Source organism: Schistocerca serialis, chromosome 6 (assembly GCF_023864345.2).
Source record: "Schistocerca serialis cubense isolate TAMUIC-IGC-003099 chromosome 6, iqSchSeri2.2, whole genome shotgun sequence".
In the NCBI taxonomy this organism is placed as follows: domain Eukaryota; kingdom Metazoa; phylum Arthropoda; class Insecta; order Orthoptera; family Acrididae; genus Schistocerca; species Schistocerca serialis.
This window is the reverse complement of record NC_064643.1, coordinates 191,601,976-191,618,785: the sequence shown is the minus strand read 5'-3', so window position 1 is coordinate 191,618,785 and position 16,810 is coordinate 191,601,976.

The window sequence follows — 16,810 nt, the reverse complement described above, 5'->3', positions numbered from 1 at the left end:
GATATAAACAACTATCGAGGAATCTCCCTTCTCCAAGTCACTTATAAAATCCTCTCAGCTTGTCTTCTTCAACCAACACAAGAACAACTCGAACACAGTATTGGTGAATACCAAGCTGGCTTTCGCCCTCACCGATCCTGTGCAGAACAAATTTTCAATTTGAAGACAACACTAAAATACAAAGCAGTCAGAAACAGTCCGATCATTTGTTCCTTTGTTGATTTCGCAAAGGCTTATGATTCAATCAATAGGCAATCTCTCTTTATTATCCTTGAGGAGCTAGGACTCGATCCGAAAACCCTAAACCTTATCAAAGAAACGCTCACAAACACAACTTCTAAGATAAAATTCCTGGGTGAAATATCAGAGCCCTTCCTGATCAAAACCGGCGTCAGACAAGGTGACGGCTTGTCTCCACTCCTCTTCAACCTTGTCTTAGACAAAGTCATCCGAGAATGGGAAAAAGAACTGAAGAATCAAAATTACTGGAAGCCTATACAACTAGGAAGATCTAAAGATGGTATTAAAATTTCATGCTTGGCATTTGCAGATAACGTGGCCATTCTAGCAGAAAACGAGACCACAGCAATTAAACAGATAGACATTCTCAAAGAATGCGCCGAAAAAGTTGGGCTACAAATTTCCTTCCAAAAAACCAAATTCATCTGCTCAAAATTTGAAACTCAAAAATTGACTACAAAATATGGACAAATTGAGAGAGTTCCATTCTTTAAATACTTAGGCGAGGTCCTAGAACCCACAGGGGGAGAGAAAACTGCACAAAAAGTTCGACTGCAAAAACTGAAAAGAGCATACTGGAAAACCCACAACATCTACAATAAAAAGTGTCTCTCCATTCACTCAAAAATACTACACTACAATACAGTAATCAAGCCCGAAGCACTATATGCCAGCGAAACACTCACACTCCATAGAAAAGGCGACCTGGAAGGCATCCTGAAAGAGGAACGCAAAATTTTCAGAAAGATTCTTGGCCCAAAAAGAACGGAAGATGGATACAGGTTACAGTCTCGGAAAACTACAGAAAAATTATCTAACCTCGCCGCAGACATCCGGAAAAGAAGACTAAAATTTTACGGTCATATCCACAGACTCCCAACACCCAGACTCTCGCACAAAATTTTAATATGCATTGAAAAATTGAAAACCATACCCTGGATACAAGAAACCAAAACAGATCTAGCAAATGCACAAATAAATTCTTCAGAAGTTATAAACAGAAATGTATACAGGCAAAAAATCAATAGTTGGAAAGTACAACCCGAGAATGAAGTTTGCAAGAGACAGGGGACAAAATGGACAGAGGAAAGAAAGAGAATTCATGGGGAAAGAATGAGAGAAGTTTGGAGAATTAAAAAATTGAATCGGAAAAGCTTTGCGTGATCCGTATGGGTCCAATCGCACATAATAATAATAATAATATATATTGTAAAAGTGTATGTACGTACGTATCTTCCATATCTCCGCCTAAACCACTGCAACATTTTGGACCAAACTTCGTGCAGGTATCACTTACTATCTGGAGCACGAATCATCTACTTCTGAAAGAAGTGAGGGTGGAGGTGAAAAAGTAGCGTAGTTCACGACCCACAAATGCTCTAAGTATATTCATACAGACTTGAGAATGAGGGTATTTAATGACTTTCCACCAACTTTACACATGATTCAAACATTTTCAAGACTTTTACTCGCGGACACCCCGAACAAAATGAAACAAGGAGAAAAGTTCATAACTTGCTAAATTTTCGCTGTTCATGCAGTAGAACTTCCGCTTCAAGTATGACCTTTCAGTCTATCACTTATTTACAACTGACTCTATTTGCAACACATTTCATGTACAGTATCCGCATGTATCAGTGGAAGTTCCAGAAAAATTAAAATGATCATCCAAAACATTATGACCACCAACCTAGTATCGATATAAACCCTTCCAGGCGAAAGCAGCATCACCTGGCGAGAATTATCGCTAGCCAAACATAGGCACAGTGGATGTAGTATCAGTGAGCGTGAAGTCCGTGCGTAGAATGGAGAAGGTACGCGATTTATCTGAATTTGACCGAAGGCACGTTATGACGGCTGGGAGTTTCAGCACGAGCATTTCGGAAACTGCACGCACCAATCTAGTGGTGTTGTGGCGATTATCTTGAATACGAGGCGAAACGAAGGTCCAGACGTCGTGGCGTTGGGCGACTGCCCCCATTACAGATATTGGACGTCATTCGCTGGGCAGACTGGTAACACAGGGCACGTGGCGAACTGTGGCGGATATAACTCCAGACTTTAACGCTGGGCAGAGTACAAATGCGCATGAACATACGGTGCACCGTACACCACGATGGGCCTCTGCAGCCGGCGACCCATGCATGTGCCAATGTTAACACCACGCCAGTGGCTATTACGGGCGAAATGGGCACGTGACCATCGGCACTGGACGTTGGTGTAGTGGCAGAGATTTGCATGGTCTGATGAACCCAGTACGTTCTTCATAACGCCAATGGGACGGCGCGAATCCGTCATCTTCCAGGGCAACAGTTCCTTGACGCCTGTATGTTGGGACGGAGTCAAGCTGGCGGTGGCTCCGTTATTCTCTGGATATTCTCTGGAGAACATTCACGTGGGCATCTGTGGATCCAGTGAAGTTCGTGCAAGGCCCCATGATGGCCAAGGAGTAGCGTACACTGGTTGCAGACCCCTTCATGACGACCATATTTCCCGACGGTAGTGGCATTTTTCAATGAGGGCACGAGTGTGATGGATTGGTTCCAGAAACACAGTGGCGAGTTCAAATTGATGTGCTAATTCCCCCAACTCGCCAGATCTCAAACCGATCGAACACATCTGTGATTTGCGGGAATTACGTGACTTGCATGTGGAGACGTGGTGCCAACTCCCTCCAGCGGTCTACAAAGGCCTCATTGCTTCCATGGCACGACGCGTCGCCCTCGTTATCCGCGTCAAGGTGGTCGCACCGGCTATTACGTAGGTGGTCATAACATACTAGTTGATCAGCGTATATCATTCTATCATGCACAGATCAAAAGACATGACGTCATAAATGACTGAGCTACATGAAAACGAAACTACGTGGAGAAACTCGCTAGAGACGCAAGTGAAATATGTTTACAGATCAAATATGTATGAAATGTGTTATATGTATGTGACGTGTGCGTTCGTGATCAAAGCTTCTCTTAAATCCCTGGAAGTTTGGGAATTTTTGGTAAGGTCTTATGCGAAAAAACTGCTTACGCACTACTTAATCTAACTTAAACTAACTTACGCTAAGGACAACACACACACCCGTGCCCGAGGGAGGACTCGAACCCTCCGACGTGAGGACCCGCTCGGGTCGAAACAAGGCGCTTCAAACCTCACGGCTATCCCGTGAGGCTTAAATCCCTGAATCGATTTGAACCAAACTTGGTATACATATTATATAGTATACATATTATATACCACGTGGAAACAAATTGTTAGGGTAAGGATAAGCAACCTCCTATTGCGGTGGGCTGATAATGTGGGGAGAGACCGGGGAATGAGGAGACGGACAAACAGGAGGTGGAAAGAGCAGACGGACACACTTACAGGGGACGAAGAGATAGAGGGGAGGGAAAATTGACAGAGAATGGGAAGAGGAAGAGATGGAGAGTGAGAGGGGACAAGGAAGGAATGGACAGAGAGCGGCGGGTTGAGGACGTGGGCGAAGAGAGTGGGAGGGGTGGAAACGGGCGGAGAAAAGTAAGAGGAGAAGATGCACGGAAAGAAAGGAGAGGAGGAGATGGACAGAGAAAGGAAATAGAAGGGAATGGACAGAGATTGGGGAGAGGAGATGGACAGAGAAAGGGCAGGGGAGGAGATGGACAGAGAGAGATGCTAGTAGGAAACAGACAGTGAGAGGACGGAGGAGGAGAAAATGAAGAGAGGGAGGAGGATGTGGACTAAAAGAAAAGTTGAATAAACACATACCCGGGCAACGCCGAGTATTCACTTAGTAAATACATAAATATCTACACATATGGGCCTTAAGTATGGTATTCTGTAACTATCGTTAAAAATAACCAGGGCAAACAGTTGTTCTAAAATGGAACTATCAGCTGCAAAATTCTGTTTCATACTTTCGCCATTAAAAGGAACATGTCCTTCCCAACTATGGAGAAATATTCCCTCTTCTGAAACTTTGAAACTTGCGGAATACTTTTAGTTGTTTCGCTTTACATATTGGACAGCCTCACTGTCTGCTCAAATATCGCATACCTTTTAGAGTAATTCTTATACTTGTGCAAACTGAAACCCACTTGTAAGTAAAACATATTAAATACATAAAAAAGGAAATTGTATTCTGAAACTTAATAAGTGACATAAGTACACACAGTACTTCAGCTCTACGTGAGGAAGGCTTTCGATATCTGCTGAAATTAATTCGAGAACGCTGTGTGCAGACGAAGAGATTTCAGCCACCGATTATACTTCTTCAACAACATTTTAGACGTGTGCTGTTACTTATAGTGGAAGATCAGGCAGAATATAATACATCGGCAGGGGACCGTCGGAAAAAAAAATCTGTGTGCAGTAATTCAACTTCTCATTGCAATACGGCGGAAAGCCTATTAGCTTTGAAGCGTAATGAAATTCTGTGTATTTCTTCGTGCTTTTTATGCTCTGGAAGTTGGCTGCTTTTAACAGTTCCCATCCCTTCTATGAAAGTATCCGAAATGTTAACCCTTTAATTATAACTTCGAAAGTAATTAATTTACGTAAGACCTTTTATTAATTTTAACTCACACTGACACGGAAATTAATTTGAAACTATAAGTAGTGGAGGAACGAGGAAAACTAACGTCCGCCGACATCTCGTTTATCAGAGCACTCACTCAGCTGGCAAGTCTCGCACAAGTTTATATTTTGACGTCGCCAAGACATTTTTAAAGCCACCTGATTTGATACTGCTCTCGATCTTTTCATGTACCATAGTACACTTCTCAAACAGTATCTCCTACAATACACGTTACATATTCTACTCTTTGTCCTTCATTACAACTAATTAAATATTCCTCAATGCTGTTTTGTCAATTTGCCATTTTCCATGGTATGGATTTACCATAGACCAAGGATGAAGCCAAAGGGCGGGTCAGGGGACGGGGGTCCGGAACCTCCTCCCCATATCTTCTAAACGAAGTTCCACGGTATCTAGTTGCCATGTAGTGTAATTGAAAGATATTTTGATTTTCAGTCATATGAATAAAGATGCATATGATCTCTCGATAGCCGATGAGGTCATATACTAACTATTGATATATCGATAGTACTATTGGGAATCGCCCATCCCTCATTTAACCAATTCCAGCTACATGATATTGTTGACCATACCTGAGCTCAGCTGTTGTTTTGTTATTTACTTCAGTTCATATTTGCAGTTGAACTTAATTTAACTACTTCTATTTATTATTTCTGTGTTGCGTGCTGTTATGATAGTTCCTAATTATGGATAAGTTTGTTACAAGAAACAAGAGGAAAACCAATTTTGATTTGTCCAGCAGCCTTACGATAAGTTAAAAATACGTACTCACTACCATAGCGGCATAATTACCTATCTACAGCTTTTTAATATTAGCACTGGAGTCGTTTTAGAGACAGGTAGAGCGTTGGGGTTGAAGTAACTCAGTATTTCAGAAAGCATTGGAACGATAAACAACAGTACAAACAACATTGCATTAAAATTAGAGCTCAAAAATATACTTGGATTTGCCTGTCTCGAAAATCAGTTCCGATGCAGAAAGACGGCGAAGGGTTTCCGGAGAGCGGAAGGGATATGTGATGATAGCACCGTTCATAGTTACCTTCTGAAAGATTACTTCAGTGGGCTGCTCGAATTCGTCCAAGATGACTGTGTTCTCCATCCGCCCCCCCCCTTTTCGACCACAATTAGTTAACGTGCTTGTAATGGTGTAGGAAATGAAGCTAGGAATTCCATGCAGAGTTAAATCTTAAAATATGCGCTATCAAATGACCGTCCTAGCCCAATTAAAGGAAAAGCACGCAGTATCAGAATTTCTTCTTTTGTTGTGATGCATTTTATTTTATTTAAAAACAATGTGATACAACCAGGTTTTCAAAATTCTTAACTACCGGCGTAGATATGCGCATTGAGTTGCTGAGCTAGCAAACCCTGGATTCGGGAGGCGTGGCGTTCAAATCCACCAGCCAGGAACATTGAGAATGGGTTTCTGTGATTTCGCATTTTCAGTTTAGACGAATGCCGGTGTTGGTTAGGCCACACAAATTCCGAAATCCTTCCTAGCCTGCCAAAGTCCAATTCTCTTAAGGATGCAGCCTCACTGCTTAAATGAAAAGAACAGAATTTATCAACGGAGACTCCCAGAATTAAAAGCCACACCATAAATCGGTACGCATGCGACAGCATGTGCAACTTAATATGTCCCAAAACTCTGTGCATAAAAATAGGATTTTTCCGTGGCTCATATCTCGGGCTCTATTGATAACAGAACGTTAGGGTCAAATGTTTTCGATAGCCCCTGGGCTAGACACCATTTGCATACCTAACAGAAGGAATGTCTTAGAGTCGCTATTCTGCAGTACGGGAACAAAATATGAATATTACACACTCACTCGTACTTAGCAAAATGGAGCACACAGTGTGGTTCTCTTTGCATTCCATGTGGTCCACAGTGAGCCTTAATGGTCTTACGGAGGCCCCTTTAGTTCACGGATGGTTCCTTAGAAAACCCAAAAAAATGGGTTTTTGCCATTTTTTGTGCCAAAACCATGTCGCGGATTCGAAGACGACTATGTACACCAACAGGCTGGAATTTTTGCTATCTATTCCTAAGACCCCGATCTCGAACATCTTTGAAAATTTTACTGATCTTTATATCCATTTCCGAGATACAGAGGTTCAAAGTTATCGTACTTGTAGACACAAAATACGCACGTAAAATCAGGCCTGAGGCGAAAATGTAGTTTATAAAGTGACGTAGCACGGAGAAATTTGCTGTTGAGTGTCTCCGTTATCATCAGAATGTTTCTGGAACCGCCATGTTGTAGTACTGATGCATATGCAAAATTTTTGTGCACGTAAAATCCGATCTGATGAGTAAAATTAGTTTTGCGTTGATTCAATTTCTTGTAAGTAAGCTATCAAAATTTTACTCACCCATGCAGTTCTGCTGTAGCAGGGAAAAGAAGGAAACCAGCGGAAAAATGCTTCTTTGAGAGCAAAAAATGGCGAATGTTCTCTCGTTTAAAAGAGACTGACTGAAAAGCTGGTAACCAGCTTCCTCGTTCTGCCTTCAGCGGCTAAAATTTATCCCAAGGGTGTGTCTTGCGAACATATTCGCGCATTTTTATGCTCAGAGAGAAGGAGAATCTGGCAGCGGGATAGGGAAAAGTAATAAATACTGGACGATGTAGACAGTAGTTGTAGAATAAAAAGTATGAGGTAGACGTTGGCAGTGTGAGAGGAGAGGGACACAGCGGCAGTGACAGAACAGTGCTAGGAAAATAGTAAAGGAGACAGTGCCTCTGTGAGAGGAATAAAGATACGGGCCACGTGAAGTGGCCGCGTCGTTTATGGCGCCATGTCACGGATTGCGCGGCCCCTCCCGCCGAGGGATCGAGTCCTCCCTCGAGCATAGGTGTGTGTATTGTTCTTAGCATAAGTTAGTTTATATAGTGTGTAATGTAGGGACCGATCACCTCAGCAGTTTGGTCCCTTAGGAATTCACACACACATTTGAACATTTGAAAGATACAGAGAAAGATGAAATGGATGAGGGACAGTACTAATGAGAGACGGAGTCTACGACAGTGACCAACAGGAAGAGAGAGAGAGAGGAGCAGCAGTGGTAAGGAATAAATGAGGTAACAGCATTAAGAGAAAGCAAGAGGACGGCAATGACAGGGAGAAGACACAAAGAGATAATGAGTGGGGCCGAATGATTGAGTGAGAATGTAAAGTGACTGTGGATGAGTATGAGCGATCGTTGAACGATAGACGAGTGTGTGTGAACGAGTTACAGTTGGAAGAGTTCGTGGGAGTGAGAGGTACGAAGATGTTAAAAAGAGAGCGATTATGTTCGCATGCCCAAAAGAGAAATTTTTAGAGGTGCTGAGGACGGTAGGATGATGCAGCTGACACCCAGTCAGAGTCTTTTAAAGAGCACCATATTAACCTTTTTTGTGTACAGATAGGAGGATTTTCCGCTGGTAAACTATAATCTAAATTCTGTGCGTTTAGGCTGATGCATTTATCTGCAGAAAATGATCTTTCTCCGTTGCAAGAAGTGAGAGGTGAGTGTTTAAATGAGAAAATTTGGGAATGTGCAAGATCGAATAATACCAGATCCCTTGTATTTTCGCCACCAAAAATGTCTGTCCAAGGCAACAATATCATATGTATTTACTCCCACAACGCTGGCTGTAATAATCGTAGCGTCCCAAAAAATTCGCTTTCTTTCTTTCCTTATCACTGCCTCAGCTCAAATCGAGACTGGAAGAAAAAAGAATGTAAAATAACCTCCGAGGGTGAAGGGAGATTAGACCATGATTGCTTCATAGTTCGCCAAAATACAGCACTCGAAAGTGACGAGATTATATATGTGCTTCGTGAAAATTCCGAGATAGTTGTGGAAGAAAATGGTTTATCGTTATTTATGGAAATTCCTTATTTTGTGGAGCAAAACTGAGAAAAATGCTCTATTATGTACAATAGCGTAATATCATGCATTAAGGCAGGAAAAAGGTAATTAATATGCAGGACTGAAGTGTGACATATGTCACAGTAAGTGTACAAAACTTAAACATGCACTCTGCATGAATTTACTTTCTATAAGGTTAAAATGTGGGAAGTTGCACGAGAAAACCCTGAGGCTTGCAGTGACGTAGCACGAATGGTACTGAATGTTTACAATGACTGAAGTTTTATCCGACTCGAGTAGATAGCCGCGCTCATTAACACACCTTTCTAGAGAACCTTATATTAGAAGACTTAGCTGTGTTTTAATAGGAAAAAGACAGTACATTACACTAGAATTGCACTTCATTTGGCAATAAAGTCATCATACTTCCAAATAAAGAAATATTTGCTGAAACGCGTAGTGTAAAATATGAATGAAAGAAAGTCGTGGCTACTAGCACAAACGTTGTGCATAAACAGTCTCGTTGTTTTCACAATCTAGGGCTTCCACAAACCATTTACAATGGATCAAATCACGCGTTGTACGCTTTGCTGGGTCGGTTAACACCATCCAAGGTTCTTCCACCTTCATAGCCATTGCCTCTACAAAGCTTTTACTCCATCATCAGTCACATGACAGTACCATCTCAGCACGAATAATGACTTTTACGAAATCAATGAGAGTCGGTAGAAGGAGACATTCTCAAGCACCAAAACCCAAACGGTTCATGACAACTTTTCTCGTTTCTTTTTCTGCTAACACTCTTTCGCAAGTGTATGGCACTCAAATTTGTCGATAACTTCGTTCTACGTACACACCGATGTCACCACTATTCACTTTTTCTGCCACCGCAGGATTCTGTTCTTGGATGAAGTTTCTACAATAAAAGATATTACTGTGTTTTCTCTCTCTCTCTATCATCATCAGTCTTCTGAGCGGTTTGATGCGGCCCGCCAAGAATACCTCTCTTGGGCAAACCTCTTCATCTCAGCTCAGAGTAGCTTCTGCAACCTGCCTCCTCAGTTATTTCCTGGGTGTATTCCAATCTCTGTTTTCTTCTACAGTTTCTACCCTATTTAGCTCTTCTATTATAATAGAAGGTATTGGCTTGGTTCAATTGGCTCTGAGCACTATGGGACTTAACATTTGAGGTAATCAGTCCCAAAGAACTTAGAACTACTTAAACCTAACTAACCTAACGACATCACACACATCCATGCCCGAGGCAGGATTCGAACCTGCGACCGTAGCAGTCACGCGGTTCCAGATTGAAGCGCCTGGAACCGCACGGCCACACTGGCCGCCAATAGAAGGTATTCTGCGATGTCGTAACAGGTGTCCTATCATCTTGCCCCTTATTTTTCTCAGTGTTTTCCATGTATTCCTCTCGTCGCAGATTCTGCGGAGAACCTCCTCATTCCTTACCTTATCGGTTCACCTAATTTTCAACATTTTTCTGTAGGATCGCATCTCGAATGCTCGGATTCTCTTCATTTTCTTTTCTGCCACAGTCCGTGTTTCACTACCGTACAATGCTGTGCTCGAAACATCCATCATCAGAAATTTCTTTCTTAAAATAAGGCCTATGTTTGATACTAGTAGACTTCTCTTATTCAAGAATGTACTTTTATTCCAGCACTAGTCAGCCTTTTATGTCCCCCATGATCTGTCCGTCATGTGATCCTTCTTTACTCTCTCTGAGGATACAGCGAACCTAATCACTGATATCCTTTCATCTTCAATTTTAATGCCACTTTTGAACCTTTATTTCGTTTCCGCAATTGCTCGTTCGCCGTATACATTGAAATAGGGGGCGTAGGCTACATCCCTGTCTTACACCCTTTTTAATCCGAGCACTTCCTTCTTGGTCTTCCACTGTTATTGTTCCCTCTTGGTTCTTGTACATATTGCAAATTACCCATTTTTTCCTATAGTTCACCCCCACTTTTTTCAGAATTCCGAATATCTTGCACCATTTTACATTGATCAACGCTTGTTTTAGGTCGACAAATTGTATAAATGTGTCTTGATTCTACTTTTGTTTGTCTTCCATTATCAGCCGCATCGTCAGAATTACCCCTCAGTTCTTTTAAATTGTGATTATAATACTGGATCCCGTATCTCTTCTATATTGACTCCCGCTTCTTCTTCTATCTCGTCATAACTCTTCTCCCTCATAGTGGCCTTCAGTGTATTCTTCCCACCTGTCTTTTTCCCATTTCACTTCACTTACCCCTTTTATATCTAGATTCGACATTTGCATTTCCCTTTTCAGTTTTTCTTGCTTTCCTATCTCTGAATTTAAAACTGGAATTCCCACTGCACTCTTAATGTTACCGCCCTTGCTCTTAATTTCACCGAATGCTGGTTAGACTTTTCTTTATGCTTAGTCTCTCCTTCTGACAATCATTTCTTTTCCGATTTCTTCACATTTTTCATAGAGCCATTTCGCCTTTGCTTCACTGCACTTCCTATTTATTTGCTAGCTAAGTGACTTGTATTTCTGTGTTCCTGAATTTCCCTGAACATTTTTTTACTTCGTTCTTTCATCGATCAGCTGAAGTATTTCTCCTGTTACCAATTGTTTCGTCGCTCTTATCTTCCTTGTACCTCTATTTCACTCCAGCTTCTATGACTGCCCTTTTTAGAGATGTACATTCCTCTTCAACTGAACTGCCTATTGAGCTTTTCGTTACCACAGTATCTACAGCGCTAGGAAACTTCAAACATATCTTCCCCATTCCTTATTACTTCCGTATCTCACTTCTACGCGCGTTTAGTCTTCCTGACCAGTCTCTTAAATCTCAGCCTACTCTTCATCACCACTAAAATGTGATCTGAGTGTATATCTGCAACTGGGTACGCCTTAAAATACAGTATTTCGGAATCTCCGCCTGACCTGATGTAATCTAAGTTAAATCCTCCTGTATTCTTCCTCCTCTAGTGAATCTTGAATAGAGTATTCGCTGTTAAAAGCTGACTTTTATTGCTGTTAGCCTTTCTCCTCTCTCATTCCTACTACCAAGCCTACACTCTCCAGTAGTCCTTTCTTCTACTCCTTCCCTTACAACCGCATTCCAATCCCCGATGACAATTACGTTTTTCATCCCCCTTTACGTACTGAAATACCTGTTCAATGTCGTCATATACTTTCTCTATCTCTTCATCTTTAGACTGCACGTCGGCATGTATACCTGAGCAGTTGCTGTCAATGTTGGTTTGTCGTCAATTATGTTGAGCACAACCGTATCACTGAACTGTTCACAGTATCTCCCTTTCTGTCCTACCTTCCTACTCATAACGAATCCTACCTACTTTATACTATTTTCTGCTGCTGTTGCTATAGCGATGTACTCATCTGTCCAGAAATCCCTGTCTTTTTCCCATTTCACTTCACTTACCCTTTTCAGTTTTTCTTGCTTTCCTACCACATTCAAGCTTCTGATATTTCACGCTCCTACTCGTAGAACGTTATCCTTTCTTTGGTTGTGCAGTCTTTTTCTCAAGGTCGTCTCCTTGTTGGTAGTCCCCTCCAGGAGATCCGAATACGGGACTAGTCCGGAATCTTCTGGCAATGGTGAGACCATGATGATGCTTTTTCAATTGCAGGTCACACATCATGTGGATAAACATTATGTGTCTTTAATGTAGTGGTTTCTATTGCCTCCTGCATCCTCACGTGTCGATTCTTTGGCCCTCAGAGGTAGCATCCCACCCCAACGCCACCAGAGTGACCTGAACCTCTGTCCACTCAATCGCCCTCTTTGACAAGATCGTTTTCGGGATGAAGATGACTTATTATGCAGAAGTCTTCGTTGCAATTGTTGATGATAGTTATTCAGAATGTAAGCGGGGGAGGGATTCGAACCTGAGACCGCGGACTTTTTGATTAATAATCGAAGACGATACTTATAGTCCACGGTAAAAATTAGATCTTGTAAAATGACGTTCAGTATCACCAATTATGAAATACTTTATACAAACTAAGGCTGTATGTTCATTTACAAGTTTTTGTTTCATATCGGCAGTGGCCAAAATGGCGTAATAAATAAAGAAATATATTAAGCGATTTAAATGGCTTTATCCACAAAATATCCACACCGATCGCAGACCCATTCAGGAAATGTATTTTGTTTATTAACAAGTCTACATTTTCCATTATAGATCCGCAACAATTGCAGATAAATTCAACAAATGTGTTCCCTTTATAAATAAATCTACGTTTTCCGTTACAAATCATTCGGCTTTGGTATCTACATCCAACCTAGCTCTTTTATTATATACTGATGATAGCTACGTGAAATGTAACACGGAGGAAGCTGGACAGTCACATCTTGCTCGGCAGACTGTTTTCTAACTTTTTTCAACGTCGTTTCTAGAAATCTATTTCACCTTTCTTCCAAATATTACCATTTTAGTCACCTCGGCATGTCTGTTACGCTTAAGTACGAGCTGTACGGAGCTACAAACATTCTACCAGGGCGTTTCTGAATTGCAACGTTTGCTGTCACTGCCGCTTGAAAGAATGCCATGCGCTGGAACAGTATCACATAAACGGTAGCACTAGATATTTCCATTACACATTCAATGCAATGCACATTCCCAGTGAGTCGTGCGTGGCTCGTGTTCGTGCCATATCTAATTTGACATCCTGCCACCTCGATATGTTAATTTCGGTTCCTGGTGTCACAGAGTTGCCGCCTTGCCTGCCCGTGAGCGGCAGCAGAGGCGCTTATCGATATAGCCCTGCGGTATTATCTTCGCTGACTGGTATTACTTCCCAGTTGGGAGTTATTTCGGATCTGCCAGAGAGTTGGGAGGCGCTAGCAGTGCATTTCGGACCTGGCAGTGTTTGACTTAGGACGCGGGAGAAGTTCAGTCGGGGCGCGGCTGCAGTGAGATCCGGAGAGCCATTTCTCGCCCGACAGTTGCCGATACATATCACTCGAGTGCGGACCACCTTGGTTGGTCGTCGGTCGGTCGTCTCGACGGACGACGTGTATGTTGGCCGGCGATCGCTTATGGGTTGCCTGCGTGTGGCGACTCGTGATTCGTCCTTGTTATTGCACAGTCACTGCTGTTAGTATTGTCTATAGTTCAATTCTTTTATCTTGGCGGCCCGCGCATGCCCGCCTGGACGCGGGAGACTGCTGCGTTGCCAGTTGCACACGACGCACGCGCCAAGAGAAGCAGCGCCACGGTATAGCATAGTTCGCAAGCTTACGTTTAGGGGGGAGCGCGCAGTTCATGAAGTAAAGCCACCACGGCCGCATTAACCCCTTCGCTGCTACAAAGACGTGCTCCCTGCATTCCGCGCTGTGGGAGATTTTGTCACTGCACTGCTCGCCTGTGCAGACACATTGTGTTCCGACTGCTTTGACACTCTTTATCATTCGATTCCACAAAAACCATTTGGCCCAAAAATTCCACAAAAACCATTTGGCCCTCTGAAGATGTCCAGCGCAGCTCTGGACGGAACGTTAGGAGCTGAAGAGTTTCATGGACCACGACCTTACATCCCGGAAGGTTTACCAGAAGCTGTTCCCATTGCTACTAGGTCAGTGGCTAACCGACCCTAGACACGGAAGTTGAGTTTCGATTTAATTTATCAGCAAGTCAAGACTATTCTCACTATGCCTTCTGGTTCTCGTTGTTGGCTTTTGGGAGCAATAATGTGTGTGTTCGAGTTGGCAAAGGTTTAGCCGCGGTCTGGTGAAGTCTAACTGTATTTGGGTATTTGCAATTGAAGTGCACCAGCGGAATTTTTTGCCTCGTGGCCGTTAACTTTCTGGTTACCTTCCCTGGCCGTTGATGTTGAATGAGGCAATGTCCATTCCTCAGTGGTGTGTAGTTTGACAGCTTAATTGTGGTTTTGGGCGTCCGTGCCTTCTACATTTTGCATTCAACTCCCGGTTGTGTGCTGGTCGAGTGGAGTGCAAGTTACCTTGTCGGTGGGTCCATTGACTGTCTGTTGGTTGGATTGTCGTCGGATCAAGAATGGTTGGGCCGACTGCCTGCCTCACCTAAGCGATCGTTAGTATTTCAAGTGCTGGCCGACACCCGAAACTTCTGAGTGCCGTTAGCTGCACTGCCTTTTGATATTTTCTGTTGTGTGTATTTGTATGTCTCATTGACGATGGTTTTGAATTAAAGTTGAATTGTTTTTAGTGGTGTTTTAAGTCATGGGCCTTCAGCCGCTTTAAAATTAAAATTCCTTGCTTGTCAAGTGTTAGATTGCTTGGGCCTTCAGCCTGATTAAACTGTTGTAGGGCAATACAGACAATTTATTGAAGCCAACAGCATCGTTAGACCACCCTCAGTTGTCTGATGAATCGTAAATGTGTATCGAGAACGGGATGTAAGACAGGGATGCTGTTTTCCGCCTTTGCAGCTCAACTGAAAGACAGGAAGAACACGCAGCACTTCAGCACCGCCCGGGACCGATATGCAGCAGCACTGCTAAGTCTCTGGTGGAGTACTGGTTATTCTTCGGGTTTTGCTGTCTCTGTAAACACATAACTATAAAACGAATACCGCACTATTTCTAAATTGTGGCCGCTACATCGACTGGGTACGTAAAACTCCGCTGTAAACATCATTTGACTTTTAGCGGGAAACAAACCGGTGCTTTCTATTGACAGTGAGCATCCCATTAATAACGTGATGAGAAGTTTTTTTTAAGATTACTCTAGTCACACAATGCAAAAACGAAATAGGAAATGTCTCCCGAAACCCCAGAACAGCGCATGACCGCTCTTAGACGGCATACATAGTGCATGCAGGATGAGTTTTTTACCTAGGGGCAACCAAATATCTCATAAAATATGCATTGAACTAAAAAACTCGGAAAATATGTTTTCAATATGTTTGAAAATGCTACCCGCCGATACCATTGTTGACCCCGCTGCCTCATACCCAGGGGACAGGTTGCGGGTGGAGAGGGGGCAACTTTGAAAACCTAGATAGGAACATCACATTTTCATTGTACATTCCGATTCTAAGGGAAAATATAAGTAATTTAAGTGCTTAACACTTTTATCGTTGCGCGATAAATGTAATCAACAAACCACACAGTTGAGTTCGAAAACAGTATTATGTCGAGAAAATGAAGTGGATAAATAAAAGAATACCTGACGTTTTCAATACTCATGAAAGTAAACTGACTGAGATTTGTCCTCTCACCTCTCATCGACAGTGTGTTCGCTTCTAAGAATTATTTCACAGTGTTGTTGTTGTGGTCTTCAGTCCTGAGACTGGTTTGATGCAGCTCTCCATGCTACCCTATCCTGTGCAAGTTTCTTTACCTCCCAGTACCTACTGCAACCTACATCCTTCTGAATCTGCTTAGTGTATTCATCTCTTGGTCTCCCTCTACGAATTTTACCCTCCACGTTGCCCTCCAATGCTAAATTTGTGATCCCTTGATGCCTCAGAACTTGTCCTACCAACCGGTCCCTTCTTCTCGTCAAGTTGTGCCACAAACTCTTCTTCTCCCCAATTCTATTCAATACCTCCTCATTAGTTATGTGATCTACCAATCTAATCTTCAGCATTCTTCTGTAGCACCACATTTCGAAAGCTTCTATTCTCTTCCTGTTCAAACTATTTATCGTCTATGTTTCACTTCCATACATGGCTACACTCCATACAAATATTTTCAGAAACGACTTCCTGACACTTAAATCTATACTCGATGTTAACAAATTTCTATTCTTCAGAAACGCTTTCCTTGCCATTGCCAGTCTACATTTTATATCCTGTCTCCTTCGACCATCATCAGTTATTTTGCTCCCCAAATAGCAAAACTCCTATACTATTTTAAGTGTCTCATTTCCTAATCTAATTCCCTCAGCATCACCCGACTTAATTCGACGAAATTCCATTATCCTCGTTTTGCTTTTGTTCATGTTCATCTTATATCCTCCTTTCAAGACAATGTCCATTCCGTTCAACTGCTCTTCCAAGTCCTTTGCTGTCTCTGACAGAATTACAATGTCATTGGCGAACCTCAACGTTTTTATTTCTTCTCCATGGATTTTAATACCTACTCTGAATTTTTCTTTTGTTTCCTTTACTGCTTGCTCAATATACAGATTGAA